This window comes from Mytilus californianus, unplaced genomic scaffold (genome assembly GCF_021869535.1).
Source record: "Mytilus californianus isolate M0D057914Y unplaced genomic scaffold, xbMytCali1.0.p SCAF_9, whole genome shotgun sequence".
Lineage (NCBI taxonomy): Eukaryota > Metazoa > Mollusca > Bivalvia > Mytilida > Mytilidae > Mytilus > Mytilus californianus.
The window spans coordinates 72,816,175-72,822,935 of NW_026262745.1; positions in this window are offsets into that span (position 1 = coordinate 72,816,175).

The window sequence follows — 6,761 nt, forward strand, 5'->3', positions numbered from 1 at the left end:
TTAATAATAGGGTCCATGATATTCCAATTTCTAGAATAAAAAATAAACTCCAAGTACTCGCAGAGCGGTTTGTGTTCGTACCGGCAGACATGGCAGCCAATAATGTAGTGGTGGTATGACGCATATACTACACAGAATTTCTACAAAACGAAGTTATCAATTCCTCTACATCCAGGTCCGTACGCACTACTGAGAGTCATATCGTTAACAAGCATATCACTGCCACTACCCAGCTTAAAGCTTCTTCCGAACATTTGAAAATCCCTACCATGTACTGGTTACCGAAATTACACAAAAAACCATTTAAATTCCGTTTCATCTCCGCATCTAGTAAGTGTTCTACTACTAATCTATCAGTGCTTCTTACTACCTCCCTTACTACTATCAAAGAACTGGTTATTAACTTTTGTAATACAGCTTATGAAAATAATGGTATTAATTAGTTTTGAAGTGTTAAAAATTCTTTAGAGGTTTTAGATAAAATATATGCTTTTGATGGTCCTTTTAATTCTGTTAACAGTTATGATTTGTCTACTCTCTACACTACACTTCCACGCAATCTAATAAAGAAAAAGTTTTCATATTTGATAAAATGGTCTTTCGAAAAATCTCATTGTAAATTTATTTGCTGTAACTCGTTTAAAGCCTTTTTCTGTAACGAAAAAGGAAAGTATGCTAGATACACTTACTGGAAATGTGAGGATATGATTAAAGCTTTAAATTTTCTCCTAGATAACATATATGTACGTTTCGGCGATAAAGTGTATCGTCAGGTAGTAGGTATTCCTATGGACACTAACTGCGCCTCTTTAATAGCAGATGTATTCCTGTATTGCTATGAATCTCAGTTTATGACCAAACTCAGTAAAGACACATCATTGTTAAAATTGGTTGATACATTCAACAATACCTACCGTTATCTGGATGATATTTTTTCGTTAAATATTATAATCCAGAGTTCTCTAAATATACTACCGAAATTTACCCCAAAGAACTTACTTTAACTAAATCTAACATAAACAGCAGCAGTTGTCCTTTTCTAGATTTAGACATTTCAATTTCTAAAGGGAAACTCCATACTAAAATTTACGACAAAAGAGACGATTTTTCATTCCCTATTTTTAATTTTCCTTTTTTGACGGCAATGTTCCTTCGGCTCCATCATACGGTGTTTATATATACTAACTCGTTCGGTATGCCCGTGTGTGGAGTGATGTCATAGATTTAAACGAACGTAATCAATGCATCACTGGTAAATTATTAAGTCAGGGATTTCGTTACCATAAATTACTTAAAACTTTTACTAAATTCTTTCATAGATACACAGATTTAATTAGTAAATTTGGCTGTACCTGTAGAAAACTTATTAAAAATAGTATTTCACATCCTACATTTTACGGTAATATTGTACTTAAAGCGCGGAAATCACTATGTGATCCGTGTAAACTCATCGAACCTTTAAACAAACTTATTAGTAAGGGTTATCGTACCAATGTTGTAATTAGATGTCTGAATATAGTTTACATTGAAACTAATATCGATTTTGTCATTAGCAAATTAAAACATAACTAAATTTGTATTTTCTTTTCAAACGGGATGTATAGAGACACTCACAGGTTCATTTTTATCTATAAAGTAGTCACTCCTAAATATCCTACTACCTGTCGATACATTTATTTTTGGCATTGCAGAAGTCATGTCTTCTTTGACTGTTCATGACGTTAAAATACTAAATCCCTGGGATGTGTTTTAGTTGATTTCAGTCTCTGATGCTTGATTTTTTATTATCAATTGTTTTGGCTTTTAACTAGCTGTCAGTAACTTCATGTACTCTCATATGGTACTTTAATTTGACCTGTTGATACTAGTTGTAATGCTTTTTTGTTATTTAATGTTAACATGGATCTTGTCTATATACCAGCTTTGATTATTTGGAATTACTACAAATTTTCACTTCTTCGTACTATGAACATCAAAATTATTTCATTTCTCATTAAATATTGTTCTTGCACCTGTACAGGAAGTTTTATCTAGCACTAATTGTATAGTTTTATTGTTGATACTCACCCCATATGTATCAAGTTTTAGATTATTTTTATTGATATTAAAGAAATTTCTTGGTATTCCTAAACGGAAGATTTTATACATACAGAAGAAGAAGTATACTTAACAACAAAATTATTTTCATTTATCTGTGCATAATATGACGCAGGTTTTTTTCAAAAGTGATGATTTTCTAATTTTTATTAACTATGTATTTGCATTCAGGTATCACAGATCAAATTTATTCGTTCATTGTATGTTAATTTACGTTATTTGATTGAGTTAAGACTTCCAATTGATATTTTATAGTGTGTCTTTCTATGTTGTGATGTTATACTATTGTTTCAGAAAAAGGGAGATGGTTTGGTACCATTAAAACGTTTAATCCCGCTGCAAATGTTTGCACCTGTCCTAAGTCAGGAATCTGATGTACAGTAGTTGTCGTCTGTTTATGTAGTTCATACGTGTTTCTCGTTTCTCGTTTTTATATAGATTAGACCGTTGGTTTTCCCGTTTGAATGGTTTTACACTAGTAATTTTTGGAGCCCTTTATAGCTTGCTGTTCGGTGTGAGCCAATGCTCCGTGTTGAAGGCCGTACCTTGACTTATACTGGTTTACTTTTATAAATTGTTACTTGGATGGAGAGTTGTCTCATTGGCACTCATACCACATCTTCCTATATCTATAGGGTCTATATTTTATTCTATTGACCTGTTTTAAGTTGTAAATTTGTCTATGTAGGAAAGATGGACACAATGTCGATATGTACTCTATTTCAAAACTAACAGCTTTGTATAATATAGTCACAAAAGTTTTTTTTATACCTTTTTGCCAGGTTTCAATGTCAATTATATAAATATCTCGTTTTCCCAAAAACTTTGCTTTATGTTTTACATTAAACCTGTAGTTTTGTCCAATTCATGTTTCATACAGTTGTTTAAGGTTAAAGTCTTAGTTTTTAATTTTTGCAATACTGAAGTTCAAGATTAACACATTTCTATTTAACAAAAGCAACTTTTCTTTAAAAAAAAATTAACACATAATACTATTCGAAAAAGGAGATTTTGTATGATGGCCAATGAGACAACCCTCTATCCTAAAATCAAATATTGATGATGTTAGCAATTATAGGTAACTGTACAGCCTTCAACATGACACCTTGGTACATGCTGCAACTTCTGAATGTTTAGGGTTTCAGTGTTCTAGAATATAGATTTCACTATGATGGTGGAAATTCTAGAAGGAAGATTTCACTTTGACGAAGGAAAACAATATTAATGTATTATTCAGAAATACAACAAACTACTACATATACCTTAATATTTACTGTAGATTCATTCAACTAGATTCACTACAAAATGACAAGCTAGGAAAAAAGTTTGGAAAAAGGCCCAAAAGCTGACTGTCTAATTTACAAATATATATTCTACACAACTTACACACACTTTTAAAAATATCCCAAATGAAGAAAATACCTAAAATTCAATCAAACTAATTATTGCTTTTTTTTCCATTGACCAACTAGAGATAGACCTATCCAAAAGTTAAGACTTCTTTTTTCTAAGCTACATGAACCAATAAAAAAATAATAATATGTTTCTGAATTTTTTGTATTTTTATTCCCAATTTTAGTCTTGTCTTGGTTGTATACATGTCATTCCAAATTTTGGTTTTTTGCCCTCTTATCAGCTGAACTTGTGTTGGTTTCAGGTCTCTGAAAAAAAATAATCATAAATAGTAAAATACAAAAAAAAAGTTGATCTCAACTTATGAATTACAGCAGTTCTTAAAAAATATCCTGTGTGTAAACATAATCAATATTTTTTTCTATTGGTGGTCGTATAATAAATCTTGCAGATTCATAATTATGTTGTGTTGTTACTGAGATGTTTGTATCTTTGCCAGTTATACACATTTTGATAATGTATGTTAGAAATTTTAACATAGTTTCAACAGTATCTGATAATTTATAACTTTTGTTTATCCTTTGTTCTTATTTAAAAATTATATTTGTTGTTAAATTGAACATGTGTTAATGAAATTATGGCTGTTCCAGAAAATACTATGTCCGCCCCTCAGGGACGGCCCTTTTTTGTAACCCCCAACACCGACAGAATTAAAAATAAATAAGAACAACACTATCTTTGCATTTTGATATTTGAAATACAACCACCCCCACATAAAATTTAAAAAAGAGCCTTCCCTGGGGGGACATAGTATTTTCTGGCACAACCAGTAGTTATTCTACAAATAATAATGAATCCAAATTAAAAAAGGAAGTTTGGTTTCTCAAAATTGTCATTTATCAATTAATTTAAGATATTCATAGGATTTTGCCTTAATAAATTTAGAATGTACATCAATAAAGCAAGACCTTATATCATATGCCAATGAACGCAATCTATAAAATCAACAAATTATAATTTGATAAATAAAATTAATAAAAGAAGTATGTGTCCATGAGCCACAAATGATGTTATTAAAGGACATAACTAAAGAACAGTAAAAAAGATGCTCTCCAAATTCAAACTCTGCGTTTTATGATAATAAGCATTGTGTATAAATTTCATAACATGTCGTTCAGGCAAACTTAAGTAAGGGAACAGAAACCAATTTTGAGTTCAATGCATGTACGTACAGTACAAGAGTAAAACTATATCACTCAGTGAAGGAGGGCATAAAAAGAGCTGATCAACTGATGTTTACCTTTTTATAACTTGGTCCATCTTTTTGAGCTAGCTGGTGCATGCTTAAGTGTTACTGCAATGCATTCCTCAACCTCAGACACATTGGATCTGTGGATTTTTATACAAGACTCTGGAAAAAAAATTATCAATACATTCACTAATCTTCTATATTCTTACTTCTGTTTACATGCGTGTCAGTCCAACAAATCTTTGGGAGAACTAGGTAAGTGACAAATTAACATGCTTTCCAAAAGTCATAAGTTTTATGATTGATTACGACATTGTTTCTGATCACATATTTAGTGAGAGTTGATTATAGTTCGTCATTGATAAACATGAAGATTTCATACCATAAATTGAACAGCAAAAAAGACGTCCCTACATACTGTTTTTTTTTAACACCAGTAAACTGTGTTTTACCCTTAAAACAGGAAAATTTTACCCAACTTTTCACGACTGGATCCTAGTCTAAATAATAATGACGTCTTGGAAGGCTATTTTAATTTTTTTCTGTGACGCCTATCTACGACAGTCTTCATTGGCACAATTGTCTATTCCCATGTCAGACCCAGTGACACATTGATTGATTGTTGGTTGGTTAACGTCCAGTGGCAAATATTTCAAGCATGTTCAGGATGACCCCTAGTGATACATGTATTATTATCATTAATATGCCAAGTTTGTAATGTGCAAAGTTTGTAATGTGCCGAGTTTGTAATGGGCCGAGTTTGTAATGATCCGAGTTTGTAATGTGCCCAGGAGTCTAGCTTCGCATTTGTGATATTGATCAGACTTGTATGCTTCCAACATTATAAAAAAAACAGTGCAAAAGACACTTGCAGCCTTAATATATAGGGAAAGTAGCTCTTGTCACGGATAGAAAACAAGTGCCTGTGGCTGTGCACCCCCCCTTTTTTTTACTTTCTACAGTTAATTGCATATATCTTTAAAAACAACACAAATTAATCGAGCAATTTGAAAAATGGATTCAAATAACACAAATGTTGGCTAAAATATCTTGTTTCAGTGCAATATATTGACAGTAAAAGAAGAAGTATCATATTTCAACACGGTCACGGACAACAGACTTGAAAGTGGCGCCCAACACGGCAACAGATGTTTTATTTTCTTCAATCATACTTGTTTTTATCATGGAGAACCTTTTTGGCGTAATGTGCAATTATTATATTATCTTTTTCTTTGTTCTGGAATCTGGATCGAGCAAAATTTCACAGCAAGTTTTATAACTGTTTTAAAAAATGAAGCGGTGAAAGTGCGCATGCTCAGACTTTTCATAGTATGCAGCGGTAAAACCTGAGTACTGCTGAACGTTCCACTATTATAACCAATCGTAAAAACCGATTAAGAAATTAAAAAAAATGATTACAAATCTTTAATGATATATTAAACAATAGATATTCATATAAAATATATATATTAGAACATTAAAATTGGATTTTAATATTTTCTTGGACATTTTGGTGCAAATTATGTCTGTGCGGGAAAAAAAGAGGGATATTTTAAAAATCAAAAAAATCGTGAATATATTCAAGTGAAGGTGAATGATATATCCAGGAAGACTCATACCCACAAAATTCGTCCCATAAAACCAGATTTAAATGTGTCACTGGTATTCACAGGGTTTGTTCAATACGTTATTATAATGTTGATACGACGTAACAAAATATTACGTCGGATTATGACAGTTATAAGCACGTTGTCACAACGCAATAAAATGTTACGTCCTGACAGGGTACTAAATTTACGTAAATTCGACGTAATTTTATAACGTCTGCTGTACGTCTGCATCCAACGTTGGGTTTTGACGTTCCCACATGGTTGGTACGACGTAAACTCAAGACATGACGTTCAGACGACCATTAACCGACGTCGGGAGTACGTCGTGTGTTTGCTGGGTATTAAAATATTTGACTTTTGACTCTAATATTTCTCTTTCAAAAATAAAAGACAAACTCAACGAGTTGGCCCTTTTTTGTTTCATAAAAAAGAATACCCAACGATCCAAATTG